This window comes from Rhinolophus sinicus, chromosome 17, assembly GCF_057876585.1.
Source record: "Rhinolophus sinicus isolate RSI-liver-muscle chromosome 17, RSI-T2T, whole genome shotgun sequence".
NCBI lineage: Eukaryota > Metazoa > Chordata > Mammalia > Chiroptera > Rhinolophidae > Rhinolophus > Rhinolophus sinicus.
In genome coordinates this window covers 68665561-68681340 of record NC_142517.1, presented here as the reverse complement: position 1 = coordinate 68681340, position 15780 = coordinate 68665561, and the positions used below count along the sequence as shown (strand labels likewise).

The 15780-nt window shown below is 41.4% G+C and overlaps 1 protein-coding gene across 20 annotated transcripts in view; it reads right to left on the bottom strand.

The window, feature by feature from the left end:
- ZBTB20 (zinc finger and BTB domain containing 20) overlaps positions 1-15780 on the bottom strand; it is a 777577-nt gene that overhangs the window by 112830 nt on the left and 648967 nt on the right. For 2 of the 20 annotated variants that reach the window (XM_019734861.3, XM_074331611.2), the window contains exon 1: positions 2900-3219. The exons of the other annotated variants lie outside the window; for them this stretch is intronic. The gene's annotated coding sequence lies outside the window, so the exon portion shown is untranslated. Of the gene's footprint in view, positions 1-2899; positions 3220-15780 lie in introns of those variants that run through there. 20 annotated transcript variants of the gene reach the window in all.

Here is a 15780-nt window from a genome sequence, read left to right as displayed (position 1 = left end):
TCTGTAAGAGAGGTGAGGCAACAGAGGCAGCCTGGTGATTTTGGTAATCAAGAAGCACTAACTAGGGGAGAGGTTATTGTTTGAATGCCCACGTGACTCTGAGAGAAGGCCAGGACACAGAATATTCACAAAGAGCTGAAAGGAAGAAGTGCCCACAGCCATAAAGTTACCGGGGACACACCCAAAGGCAGCCTTCTAATGGAAACCTTGAGAATTGTTCACTTAAAGAGGATTTTGAAATTCAAATGTACAAGGAGAAAACGATAATCCAAAGGACACAATTTAGAGTCTTTTTCTTCTTGGAAATGGAAGAGAAAAAAAGGAGAGAGAAAAGCCAAAAACCACAACCCAGAACTACTGTACCATATCGGCAGTTTACTCTCTCTTACAGGAACCAAGTCAGCATATTAATGACATGAAAACCTACTTTTCTCATGGGGACAATCAAGCTCTATCACAGCATTAAATATGCAGGTATTAAAAAAACAACAAAAAAGCCCACCACAAACACCTGTCTGGAAATGGTGAGGCTGACGAAGGCAGACTGTGTCACTAACACCAGCACACCTTGGCTGAAGCTAGACAGAAACTAGCAGTCCTCATTTCCCACAAGGAAGTGCCCTTACAGATTCCAGAAGGGGGGGTCTGGGCAGCTTTCAGTCTCTTTTTTTGGAATGACAGAAGCAGGGCAGGTTCCTTTGGGGGTTCCGGTTGACACCAGCATGTTGAGTCCCAGTGTCTAAATGATAAGTAACTGAAATGAAAAGGCACCTATGTCAATGGCTGCCCTGAGTGTAAAGTTACCAGGGACACACCCAAAGGCAGCCTTTAAAAGGGAGTGTAAGTTCCTAGCCCTCCAGTGGATTTCATCTCCGATTCTTGCATTAGGGGAAAAACTCACACTAAGTTCAAACAATTGCATACCTCTCAAAAACACATGTCTTTTCTCACTAGAAAGAAAGAATAGTATTAGGGAGTTGGAAGGGTTTTATACCTTAGTGATTATTTAATCTAGTCACTTTGTAAATGAGGAAACTGAGGACTTGCCAGTAGTCACAGAGTTAATTATGCAGCTGGCAATTTTATCAGTGATGACTATCAGTGACCCAATTCCACTGGGTCCTTAAGGGCCCTTTATTTGAACAGATATACACATAACTATATCTGTTCTCTATGTAACTATAACTATATATATATAGCTATATATATAACTATATATGTAAATACATGTTTATATATATTTACATATATAGTTATATATATAAATATGTATTTACATATATAGTTATATATATAGCTATATATTAGTTATATATATGTTATATATGAGATCTATAGATATAGCATTGCATTATTATGGTTAAGAAGCCATTGGTTAGATTCATTTGTTCATTCGACAAGCATTTATTGAGTTTCAACTACGTGTAAGTATTATGAAAGCAAAAAGTATATGATTAGACATAGTTTGTGCTGTTTCAAAGAGTTTACAATATAGTTGTTTTACATCTGCAACATATACCCCCAAATAATTACGTAGCCAAACTCAATGCCCTGGGATGAACATAAAATGTAATTGTTAATTTTGAATCAGAAGAGAAAGCATAAACTCTGTGTTGTATTTAAGTCAGAGATGACTGGATGTACTTTGGAATGCTTCTGGTACCCCAAATCTAAAGGCTGAGCCATTGATTTCAGCTGTTCTCTGCATTTGGACATGTTTTGCCCTTCAGAATGTACCCCAAATTCACTGCCGAAGTAGATCGGAAACGGGGCTCTCTAGGCTGTGCTGCTGTGCTTCTGCCCAGTGTCGAGAGGTATTCAGGACAAGAATGAGGGTGAAGTGGGGATCAAGCAAAGAACCTGGCTGAGCATCTATCAGCTCCACACAATACCTAATATCCGAGTCATTTCACTTACAGTTATATTTTATATATTTTATATAAAATATATAGCTACATATTTTAATATATGGCAGAGCACAGTGATTTCCTTTGAAGTGAACAAAAACTGAGAGGCTAAAACCTAATTAATATGATTGGTTCAAGTACTCTGGTTATAAAGAAAAATCAGGAATATGAAGCTTAACACCCAAGAAGTGAGCATGTCACCATGGCATTTTTCTTAAAAGGAAGGGATTAGAGAAATGTTTGCGTGCCTACCATGTTTCAGGTACTATGTTCGGGGATTTACACATATCATCTCATTTAATCCTTATAAAAACCCTCTAGAGTAAAAATTATCCACATTTCTTCAGGTAAAGAAACTGAGGCACAGCAAAATTGTGGTTTGATCAGACTCACAAAGTAGAAAGTAATTTATGGCACTCATATATGAACCCAAGTTTGTCCATCTAAAAAGCCTGTGTTCTTTGCCAAAGTTTGCTAAGAGGGAAACCCAAAGATGAAACAATTAAGAATGTTGTCAGTTATTTTTAGTTGAGTATCTGCTATATGGTGTTAATTTGTGTGCAGAAGTTTATACAAATATAAACACACGTTTTCCGCCACCTTGACATTTAAATATGCTAACATGAACAAACTGACACTGGACCCACCACAAAGAATATTAACGTGGTGAATTCAAATGACTCACGTGCAAAAGGGTATTTTTTTTTTCAGTACAGAAGACAGTCTACGGGACATTGCAAAGCTTTTGTACAACTAATGCTTAAAAACATAAACAAACAAGCAAAGAACCTCAAAACTCTTTCACCACCAAAACAACAACAACAACAACAACAAACCATGCAGAATCCCCACAAAAATCTAGCACAGTCAATTCTCCATTAATTGCCAACAGACAGGGATTTACCCTCAAAAATATTTAAGGTGAGCACATAATTTGTACATAAAGGCTTTATTTTCAATCCATGGTCAACATTTTCACTGCCTCTGCTTACCTTGTCTTCCGTAAAGTGTGGAAAGGGAAAAGGTTTGGGTTTTTCTTCCACATATGCAGGCTTAGCTGTGGGGAAAGGTTGTTCAAATAAAAACACTGAGTTTCTTTCCTAGTGGTAGGCTCGGGCATCAGGAGATACCCCTTCTCTCTGCACTCCACCATCCACACAAACACACCTCAGTTCAAGCTTCCCCACCTATTTTCATGCTGGGTAGAAAAAGAAAGGGAAAAAAAGAAAAGTGGGAAAGGGTGTAGAAGGGGAAGAAACAGAAAGGGGTAGGAAGAGTGTCTAAGGAAGTAGTGTCGTTCTACAGAGTGCTCCGGAAAGTGAAAGTATGCAGAGTGAGCTTAGAGAACCGGGCACCTCCCAGCTCTCCAGGGCTGGCTGTCTCCATCAGTTCCAGAAGCAAAGCCCTCTGTGGCCAGGAGGGCACGGAAACAAGGAAGACGCTGGACAGGGGTTGCAGAGAGATACTACAGGAGGCTCCAGCCCCTTCTGCACCACATAGAAAAACAACCATTCTAGAAACACTGTAACTTTCCAGAATGTATTCAAACGTAAGAAAAAGGTGCATTCTAAGGTTAAATGTGATGTGAGAATTATTTATTATATTTTATTGTGTTACAATTATTTATCTATAATTATTACCTATCTATGACACTGCAATCTTTCATTGCCACTTCATAATCAAGAGTTGACAACATGTCACTTGAATTGCTTTGTTAAAGAAAGAAAAAAGAGCGATTGAGGTAGATAGGAATTGTATTGCAATAACAAGGACACGTGACTGACATCCCAAAAGCAATGGCAAAAAGGTCAATAGCGAGGTCCTGAAATCCTGGGTGTTTGTCTAATTTTTGCACAATCAGATCCAAAGGTGGAATTTAGGTTGTAATCGGCCCCTCAGATAGTATTGATGGCTACTGCAGGATAGTGTTTTTTGAATAAAATTCATCGCTGGGATTCCAAAGAATCACCCATACCGGAAAAAGCATTCACATCAGCTTTGTGGGTGAGCCACACACGGGAAGGAAAAAGGAAACATCAGTACCAAAAATCTGTAGTCATCTTCTACCACCTTGACACGGGTGAGCTGAAGGCCATGGAGAATAACGGATGTGCAACCGTCTCTTTCTTACACAGACAGCAGAGGGGGCGGAAACCACACACTTGTATTTTGCTAATGTAAAAGTCCCAGTGGAAACATTAGCACTCAAAGACATTAATGTGGATTTGGGACACTCCCTGAAGGATTTTGATTCCATTAGAAAAAAAAAAAAAAAAAAAAAAAAAAAGGACGGTGACAGATATAATCCTGCTTTGATATGTTTAATGCCATTTAAAGAGAAACTGCATCCATTTACCTCAGGCCGGGACACCAAGAGTTCAAAAAGTGAAATATCATTTCTCAGTGCAAAGAAAAAGCTTGGAAAATATTATGTGAACATTAATTTGGCATGCTTCTGTGAAATTTTAGATTTCTGGGATGAGCAAATGGGTACAGTTTTCTTTTAACTGTTTTTGAACACCATGTGTTGAGAAGAAAACAACAGAATGGCAATTGCTCATCCAAAATGCTAACTTGTGGCATGGCACAGTCAAGATGGCCTGCCACCGCCAGAAAGCAGGTGTATGCTATGCCTCTCACTTCAGTAGCATGCACGCCACATGTCCCTGCATTCAGCAACCTCTTGCATTTGCTTCTGGAACCTTTCTGAGAGGGACAGTAAACATGACTCAACAGAACGTCTAGCCTGGGAGGGATGGGCTCCCCGGCTTTCTGGGAGACAGACTCTCTGAGCGAGAACTAACGTGAAACTGGAAGAATGTATCTATTTTGGAATTCTTTACTAATTCACATCCTGTGACCTAGCACATAAGTGACTGGTTTCAGATCATTTTGTGTGGATTAAATATAGGATCTAATCAGGTTGGAGAGGAATGGTGAAGCTTTTGTGTGGCTGGAGAGGACCTATTAAATCAGCTGGCTCGTGTGGGCTGAGCACACACTTAATGCACCCGGTATGGATCATAGGCACCTAACCTAAAAGCTTAGAGCAATAAACCCCTCACCCCTCAGGTCCACGCATAAGAACAGCATATGGGATGTACAACACGACTGATGAGCTGGGAGGCCAAAGCTTCCTCAGTCTAACATTATGGATCTGACATTATGTTTGTTCCAGGAATTAACTGATTTTTATATAGACATAGGTCTCATTCAACTGTAACAGTTCTATAAGGAAGAGGAGGAGGCAGGAAAAAACGATTTTCCTTCTGTGCTGTCAGACACCTGATAAAGAGGCCAAATAAAACTCACGACCACTTCTAAGCCTAAGCCAGGTGCCACTTGGCATGAAATCCTGGGATATCTATGTTGCATGGGTTGACCAGGGCTGAGAAGAAAGATGTAGATGGGGATCGAAATGACTATTTTTTAACATTAAAAAAATGTGAAATCATTGCTTTATTCTATGGTTTTAATTAATAAATCAATATCCATCATTTAAAACCTACTATGTACAAATACTGTCAACCAAGAAGAGGGAAAAAAATCTATAAATACTAAATTGGAAAAAAAAATCCTTAAGCTTTACAGAGATGACTGAGAGATGTTTTCTGTAGACTAGCATCTGGGTAGGCATTTATGGAGTTCAGGAAAGATGGCTTGTTGCCAAATACTTACATGCTATTGTTTATTTCATTCCTTAAAATTGTAATATTCACTATGTACTTTTTAATTTCTGATGGTACAGTCTAGGTGTTGAAAGGGATACAAACTGTGTATACATACAGTCTCTGTATTTATGAAGCTTACTGACCAGCGGTAGGAGGAATGAGACACATATAAATCTACCCTAATATAGGACGTAATCAGTGCCCCATGAGGCAATAAATACGTGTCTTAACAGTTCAGAAGAAGCAAGACCTCCTGGCTATGGAACCAGCCTTCCACAGACTGACTAAAATGGCTCAGTGCACAAAAGGGAAGGGGTTTGGACCAAGCTTTAAGTGAACTACCCATCGGCGTGCATGGGGGTTTAGTGAGACTGTGTGTGTGTGTGGGGATGTACTCTGTACCCACAGCACCTCTCACGCAGGGTTGTCCAGTACTTGATGTTTACCAAAAGCATGCACAGATGAAAGAGGAGTCAGCATGGATGACAGGCCAGGTCAGTGTGTCTGTATCAGCTCTGGATAGTAAAACGACTATTAATACCCTGTGGAAAGTTGGCATTACAATGACATCATTTTCTCCCCATACTAGTGTGAAAAGTTCAGTCTTTTAACCACTCTAGAGTGACAGGAAGTAAAATTCAGGGCTTCATATTCCTAGTGAGGGAAAGACTTTGCTCACGTAAAGTGCTCCTGATATAGGTATTACAAAAGTACCTGATATATGTACTTTTAAAACAGGAACAAATGAGTTCCCTGATAGCCCTTAAGGAGGATGAGTCAGAATCCATGCTCCCTAGGAATAGTAACAGTGGACTTGGGGTGCAGCAGATATGTTGGGGTCCATATAAGAAGGCAGGTTCCCATGCAATAGGTAACAGAATTTGGATGTCCTGGCATTTGGGCCTGGGCTCTATCTATAAAATCACCTTTTCTAATTTTTATTGTCTTGGACACTCTAACCCCTTACATCATGAAAGTGATCTTCTGCAGTTGGTGTGTGTGTGTGTGTGTGTGTGTGTGTGTGTGTGTGTGTGTCTTTTTAAGAGGGAGGATGGCATTACTGATGTGCTTTTGTAAAGGATTCAAGGTTGTCTGGATCCTCAAAGAATGCAACTGAAAAAAAAATACTGTTTCTTTGATTCAATGGTGCTTACATTTGGGCAGAGTTTTCTTTTTCCATCCTCAAATACAGTATTTGAGACAATCTGCCCACAATGGAAAGCTTTTAGAGCTTCAAAAGTGTAGGCGAACCAAATCAGAACTAATCTCTATGAAAATGGAGACTCAGCACATGGAAAAAGTTTAGAAAAAAGTCCGACAGGACGCTACCCCACAGAACGATATCTGACATCTCTCCTAATTCAAGGTTGGTTGGAGTAGGGCAGGTGAGGAAGGGGTACAGAGAGTTCCAGCTGCCATATGCTCTACTGTCTTACCTATGCCCATAAAACGTGGCTCTGTGTTACCAGGGGGTCCAGTTGATTTGGTTAAAATGTGTCCTATGATCTAACTGCAGGAACCCAGGAGGCTAATAAAGGGAAGTCTAGGCTAACTGGTGCTACCGTGAGGTGGCCACCAGATTCTCACTCAAAAAGGACTGGCCAGATCAGTCTGCAGTGTATTTTATTCATAACTTGTTTCCTTTGATTATCATATTAAAAGCTATGCATTTTACTGGTAAAAATAATTAACTCTTAAAAGACAAAAAGAAAAGACTTGCAAACCACAGACACAAAAAGAGCAGAAAATAACAATGATCACCTTTGAACACTTGGTACGTGCCCAGCACTTTTTCTTTATATGTGGATTTCTTGCTATGTGTCCTCTCATTGGATCCTTGTACCAACTATGAAAGACTGATATTATGCCCATTTTCTATGTGGGGTGCCTAAGTTTCAGAGAGGTTAGGTAAATATCCTCTGGTCACACAGCTAGCAGGGACTAAACTGGGATTCAACTCCGAGCGCCAGGACACAAAGCCTGTGCTCTTCACCACGCCTTGTGCTTTTCATGGCATGAAATCAGTGTTGGCGGAACTCTGCCCAGCATCTCTGGTGAGCAGAGTGAATCACTTTTATCATTTGCCAACATGTCATAGAAAAAAACCAAAACAACAACAAAAAAATTAAAACTCCTTGGCTCTAGGAGATTTCCTATCAGCCACCTGAAGTTTGGCTTGGTAACATATTATTTAAATAGCTGACAATCTTATACCGAAGTCTAACAAGAAAAAAAAAATTTTTTTCTTTTCATTTATGCTAGCTCCTACGTTAGTTAAAAATCTCCTCTTCCTACATAACAATGTGCCTGGGGAACTCTCTCAGTGCCAGAAATTCATCTGAAAATGCTGAAAAGTCAGAATTTGGGGCCTATAGACTGACTAATGTTACCAGCTGTGAGTCGGCCTGAACGTCAGTAATATGATATTTCCCGCTACAATTTGATTTGGTTAAAATGTGTTTGAAGTTCACCCTTTTATTAACTGGAATTACCACCTCCTGTAACTGGAGGGCCCCTGAGAGCAGGCTGCTAGTGCAATCCAGCCTCCCACCCGCCAGCCGTCGGTGCATTTCCTGGCAACAAATACTATTACATTGATAACTCAGAAATAGGTCAAAATGTCTTTTCAATAGTTACTAATGTTCCCTTAATGCTCCTTCGCCTCCCTTTGATTCTCCTGCTAACATTCTCTCTCACTTTGCAGGAGCAACAACTACTGTGCTTCCCTGAGAATAAGACTTCACTGGAAAATAAGCCCTAGCATGATTTTTCAGGAGGACATCCCCTGAACATAAGCCCTATAATGCGTCTTTTGGAGCAAACTTTAATATAAGACTCGGTCTTATTTTCAGGGAAACAGTGGTGAGGAGAAACGACTAGAAGATGGGAAAGCGGGCTGCAGTGGATGGGGGAGCTCTTAGGAGCTCCCCAACTGTAGGATATAAAAGCTACTCCCCTAGGGCCCCACACGCAGCTCTGCAGGTGAGTTGGGTGACCAGGAAAAAAAGTCCTGTCCCATCTAGACTTGAATACTCTCCCCCGTGAAAAGAGGAAACGCAAAATGACTGAGTATTCAAATGTGCAGAATGCTAAGAGTTCACCGGAGGTAGGAGCCGTGACTTATTGCAAAGCAGTTGGATTTTAAACTTATTCACACTACTTTCATATCTATACCCATTAGGGTCTTGGTTATCCAAGATAGAAACTTATTTTCATATTTTAAAAAAAATGATGCTGTGGCATGTTTTTGTAAGAGAGACCCTCTGCAGTCGCCCAGGGTTTGATTATTCACTGTGTAAACCTACATTTTTTTCCCCCCTCTCTCTCCGAGGAAAAAAGTTTGCTTTTCTGAGTTCATATCACATATATGACCAAATATAAAGAAGGGGGTGGGGTACAGCTGCATCAGGACCTGGCTGATTCTATGCAGACTTGTTTGGCTAAAGGGACAGCCACCTACAGAAAGCAAGGCGCAAAGCCCCCTTGTTAATGAGGTACATTTCAATTTCCAACACTTCTTCTGAGATGCAAACGTCCCACAGGGGGGTTAAGTCATTCATGCCTCATGCTCTAATCACTTCTACCCTAAGAGGCGTTGCCTGAGTGTAAAGTGGTTTTGAGTTGGAGCAGGGAGAAGGGATAGGGATAATTTTGGAACAGGGGTGGTTGGTTGGGAGAGAATCAGATTAACACGAGGACTCTCGGCCCTGGAGGCAGAGCAGAGGAGGATGGGAGGGGCCATGGCTGAAAAGGACTAAATCTCCTTCGCAGCGCTTGCCCTGGGTCTTGTGTGCAGCTGGTGAACCGCTGAAAAATCCCTTGGGAGATGAGTAATGCTGTGACCCCTGTGCTGTGTCATGGCTGTGCTGTCACCAGACAGGAGGTCAGCAGCGATTTAAAAACCTGCAAACTTTAGCCTACCTGGTGCAGGCAAAGACGGGCTATTCTGACTTACAGTTTAAACTCACAAAGGCTACACAGTCTGGCACCTCTTGGTTAGATCCCTCTTGCTTCCCTTCCTTTCTTAGAGGAGGAAGAACAGGTGTGTGGAAGAGCGTAGAGGAGGAGGGGGGGCGTGCTGGAAGGAGCTACCTAACTCTTCCTGAGTGTCTGCTGCGAGGGAGGCTTTGTGTTAGGTGAGCAGCGCTCTGGAGCCTCCCAATAATCCTGGAGACATTATTAGTGGCGGGGAAGTATTTTGTAGCCTCAGAGAGGTGAACTATTACATTGGTGCAAAAGTCATTGCACTTTCTGCAATTATTTTCAACCTCTTAAACCGCAACTGCTTTTGCACCAACCTAACAGCTTTTGGTGGCCGGTCAGGTTCTCTCCCAGCTTCTAGTTCCTCTAGCAAATGTCCTCCTCCTCCTCCTGGTCGGGTGCTTAAAAACTGGCTTCTGCGCCAGTCATGTCAAATAGATCTTTCAGGATTGCTGAGCATGTCCTGACCCATCAAAAGCCAATCTGGCTGGGAGTCAGGAGGCCTGGATTCTTCCGGTGAAGGCTTGGTTCTAATACACGGCCACAGTGGGCAGGCCCAGGAACCTCTGTGGGATCTAATCCAGACCCTACAATTCTGTCATTCACACTCATCAAGGTGGTGGCAGGGGAAGTGTGTTTGCACAGTACAAAACTTAGCAAGAATTAGGTTCATTAGGTGCCATCTGTAGACTGCAGAGAGGAACTCTCTCCTCTCAAGACCAACTTTGAGTAAGAAGGCTGGAAGGACTGATATGAGCTCAAGGCAGAAGGGAAAATGAGCAGGACACAGAACACACAGGTAGCAGCAGCCATGGTGGGAGCCCGAGAAGAACAGAAAGCCAGGGCAGGAGATCCACTTATTTTCAGAATACACCTACGTGTATGATAATGCTTTGAAAGTCCTAGTCTAAGATAACCTGGACGTTAGATGTTCTTTTTAAAATTTCAATTTAATGGTTGAAGCCTATTTTTAACTATCCAGCAAAGGGCAGAGGCTTCACCACCACACCATTTCTCCCAAGTATTAACCTCTAGCAAGAAATAGTTGGCTGAGACAACTCCCGAGTTTCTGATTACAAATCAAGACCATCTTGATTATAATCATCTCAAGGTGTTTGGAGGAAGGAAGGAGAGATGGGTTCTTCTTAACCACACTGCATGGACAGAAATCTCCAGAGTTTAACAGAAATTAGCTTCTGAGGAATCGAAAAAAAGGATCATTTTCAGTAGGAAAAGACATGTGACTGATACCTTTAGCTGGCATGCCAGGGAAAGATGAATTCCAGGCAGGACTGGCTGCATAATTTGTGGGGCTCAAAGGCAACATGAAAATGTGGGCCCCTTATGAAAAAATCATTAGGAAGTTCAAGGCAGCACCAGCAGAGCATTAAAGCAAGCCCAGGGCCCTTGTAAGCGGGGACCTGGGCACCTGCCCGGCTTGTGTGTCCAGGAAGGTGGTCCTGATTCTACTTATTGTTTTTACCAGGGTATTTCAGTCACATCATTACCGAGACCAAGATTTAGGAAGATGCACCACCGCTCTCGGTTAACTCTGTCTCCCGAGGGTCAGGAGGCCACTGAATTCCGCAGGAAGGATCAGAAAAATCCAGGATCTGCCAATGTGTCTGATAGATTGCAACTGCACTGGCTTCTGCCACATTTGTCACAGCCATTACTAATCCCCGCTTCTGTCACAACCTAAAGATGCCCAGGATATCAATGTCTGTGAATTGAAACCTATTTTCTAAAAACACAAATTTCCCTGAAAACAAAAAAAACAAAACAAAACAAAAACCAAACCACACAAGCAGACGTTACTAAAAAGAAGCTGAGTTTCCTGGATGCAAGTCCTGTCCCTGATTTCTTTCTGGCCTTACCTGGAGCAGGTCTTGGGCATGTGCACACAGGCTCAGAAGCACAGGTGAATTACCACAATAACTCTTTTCAGTTTGGGAAAAAAATAGAGGAAATAGGAGAACCTGCTCATAGCCCAGTAGAAACTCACTTGTTTCACTAACAGTACGCTTGCTCCCTCTCTCTCCTCTTCTCATGCTAAGTTGGAGCTATGACTTCACTCTCCATGGACGCGTAGTTTCTCTTTCATGGATGTTTGGAATGGAGCAGAGAAAAGCTATTAGAGGGTAACCGTCATGTCTAAAAAATCACATTCATTTATCTTCACCTGCCCTCCTCATGTCATTACCATTCCACTGAGGACCGTATATAGAAAGCAGAGATTAAACAGCCAAGATGAACATCAAAAGAATAACAGCAGTACGGAGTAGATAAATATGGCCTCTTTTCCAAAGATCTTAGGGGTTTTATATATACTGAGCCTGATTCTCGTTGGGACAGAGCGTAGCCTGGGCAGATGCCAAGGATGTTTGTAGGCTGAAGCCCATCCTCTCCTTATGACGTTATCGTTGTCCTATTTTCTACAATATACGTGCCTGATGGAGAGACCCAGTTCACTCCTACAGCCACAATTATACTTTGATACTAGACATTGATTTAGGATTTTTAAAAAGGTATCTATTGGCAAAGCGAATCTTTTCTTTTGCTTAATAGGTTCGTGCTCCCTTGAGTAAGGCCCCTAGAGTCCGTAAGCAGATGAATATATATTTGAATCTCTATAATCATGCTTAAATTTGAAAAATTTGTCCATTTCACAGAGATGACACAGGCTCAGTCATTATTTTCAAGTGTTTTAACAATTAGTAATTAGCAGAGGAGGATTTAATTTTTTTTTTAAGTGATTGACCTTCACAACAGACGCATACATAAAATCCTGATTCATTTATTTTTAAGTCATTCTCCCCTGCTGTAAATAGATAGCTTTAATATATACATTTATATACGTGTGCACAATCAGCCTTAGCAATACCGCTGTGAATGAGATGAGGATAGATGGTTTTCTATTTATTTGACAAATACACTATTACATAGACAGGCTCAGTGATGTGTCCTGTAAGGAAGGGTAGAGCTGGGAAAAAAACCTGCCACCTCTGCCCTTATGTCATACCGCTCTGCAATGCAGCAGCCATTATTGTTTCTGAGTGACCTAATCTGAATGGTGGGCAAGGCAATTTCCTGAAAAAAGATTTTACTTTTTCTTTCTCCCCTGTACTTTCTCTCTCCTTCTCTCTTCCTCTCCTCAGAGATTATTATAAACTATTGATAAACGTGGTTGCTTTAACTTTATACTTGTTTCTTATAGGCTCTGATGGGTATTAGCTCTTAAGAGAGCATAAGAAAAAAAAAATCACCTCTGAAAAACTATGTATAGTAACAGGTGGGTACTAGTCAGGGGGATCACTTCCTAAATTATATAAATGTCTAACCACTATGCCACACACTTGAAACCAATATAAAATAATATGGAATGTCAACTCTAATTGAAAATTTTAAAAGTGGGGGGACGATCAATAATATTGTGATAGCGTGGTACAGTGTCAGACAGTTGCTGGACTCATCACGGTGATCACTTCTTTAGCACAGGGAATATAATCAATAATGTGGTGACAACTATGTGTAGGGCTAGGTGGGTACTGTTGAATAACTATGATGTACACCTGAAACTAATATAATATTGTATGATAGCTGTATTCTAATACAAAATATCAGAAAAAGAAATCACCTCTGATGTGCAATAATGATAAATAATGCTGGGACGGTGAGTTTGCGTTAATGTCGCTGTGGAAGTTGATACTGGTACATGTGAAGTCTCAGACTCCCCTTTCAGAAGAGCTAGTCCATGGGCTGTGAAGTGACACGAGCAAAGGCTTCCCTGAGGCAGGACTCCCTCATCAATGTCCTGCTGACCTCCTGGGACCACCAGGGCCAGAGCTGTCGGCTGCACCCTCTGTGACCAGCTTCTACTTGGATCTGTTCTCTACTGTACATTAGGGCTGCATCCTGTAATTCTCGACCTTAAAGAGTCTTTCTCTATTTTGGTACATATTGCATGTCACTGCCAGTGCTGTGTTTGATTAAAAATGGGCCCAACTGTTGTATGGCCAGGGAAAAACTATTTCAGTATTATTTTAATTCTTTATTATTTATTTTGTTGATTATTTGTGTGAATTAAAAAGAAATCCTAGATTTCTTGCCTCTTGTCATGCTTCTGGCTAATGTTTCCCAATGTTATCTGGTAAATGCTTAAGAAACACAATTTTGTTTTAATAAATCCTCAACAAAATATAATTGTGAAAGAGAACAACACAGAGAAACACACAGTGAATTTTGAAGCTAAATGTAAGTTACTTTGAATTATCTGCCACTCTTACCCATTTATATCAGAATAGAACACTGCCAACAAATTAATTATGCATACTTAACTTTCTTTTTAAATAAAGGGACAGAATTCTGAGTTCCTTCTCTGATGATAAGAACTGTGACCCCTGCAGCATAATATTCCCCGAGTAACGTGTGCCAGGTGAAAGTGGCTTCAGTGATTTCTCAATACCTTCCAGAAAGCTGCTTCTGTTTAGGACCCAGACTCCACCCAACTCATCTCATCAGGTACCTGGTCTGCAGGTGCCACTGAGACATGTAGAGCGTGTGTTTGGGGATGACACACGGTGGAATCGGACAGGACACAAAGCTCTGTCGTACCCGTGCATTTATTATGAGAAACTAGTTATGCTCCAACTGCTTTGCTCTTTTATATTCTAGGCAACACACCAGTGAATATAATTCATAATGAACATATTCAACATTTTCCCATCAGTTCAATACATTATTCATAAATATTAGAGGTGGAAAAGACCTAGTAGATTACCGAGGCCAAATCTCCTTGCCGCACTCACTCTCCCCCAACTGTTGATGCTAGCTCAAAAAGCAAAAACAAAAACAACGACGAGCCACACTAGGAAAGCAACAAATTCACAAGTTTGACAAACGAAAAAGGAAAGCTCCCCAGAAGCCTGTGTTTATTGAGGGTGGGGAAGTCCGAGGCCTTTCCTTGTGCACTGAGGACTAGGAGCATGGGTGGCTCTTGGCTATGAAGACAGGCCAAGGGAGGGAGAGGCCGATTTCTCCTGTTGAGAATCATAACTCAAGGTAAAGCCCAAGAGGCGATACCATATCCATGGCCAAGTGCTCACTCTCTGTCTCTACAACCTGGTGTGGACTCAGGCACTCTTCTCTGCAGTTAGAACGTGAGATACTGACAATAACAATAAAAAGAAAATGCATAAATGAATAGAGAGTTAAAACTACTAGAGAATGCTCCCTGGGATTATCTGTACTATCAAGATAGGAAAACTCTGCAGATGCTACTGTCTCTCTAGAGGACTAAACGCTTGCATTTTAATATTCTCAGCAGCTGGTTCCTGTTGAATGCCATCAGAATGATTCAGCCAGCCACCCACTAGGAACACCAGTAACAGCAAGTGCACACGCAGAAATCTGCAAAACTTTCTTCCCTTCATGCCAATACCATTACCCTGGCCAAGTCAGAACCCTTTACTGAATTGCCAGTTTTACTAAATGTGACCTTGTTCCCCTCACAAATACTAGCTCACTCTCAAATAAATGCAACTTCTGGCTGATTAAGGTGCAACGTTCTTCCTGACTTGAACACATCCTGCTGTCGGCCTCTCCTTGGCCATGGCCACATGATCTCACGATTCACTGTGACCTTGGAGGACCAGCAAGATCCATGTACACCCCGAGTCCACTTTGTATGCCGTCCCGCCTACAGCCGAACCTGTACATTTAAGGCTGTATCTCTACTCCGACATGCCTCAACTTATTTTATCATTTGCAGTTTTTAGAGGTTTCCCATTTCCACAGAATGTGGTTGCATAAGAGGAAAAACAAAAATGTGCGGATGAACTGCTTTGACCATAAACCTCAATAATACAGAATTAGCATGCTGTACTCAAGTTAGAGAAAATTCTATACTTGCCCCCTTCTTCACACAGGCCAGATTAGACAATAAAGGGAAGAAATGCCAAAGATGACAGCTAGCTATCAAAAATGTCTCACTGCCTAATTTTCAGGTCCCCAACGTAAAATCTAAGGACATTCAACACAGATCCAGGTGCTCTCAACAGCCATGAAAATATATGGCTGGAGAGGGAATCTATAAATGTAATGAATACACAATTGGCTTATAACAGATGCAACTGAAATTAAATTCGATATCTTGACCTGCTCTCCAAAGTGAAAGTTTCTAGTTCAGGCTACAGACAGAGGTATAACAAGCTCATTAATCA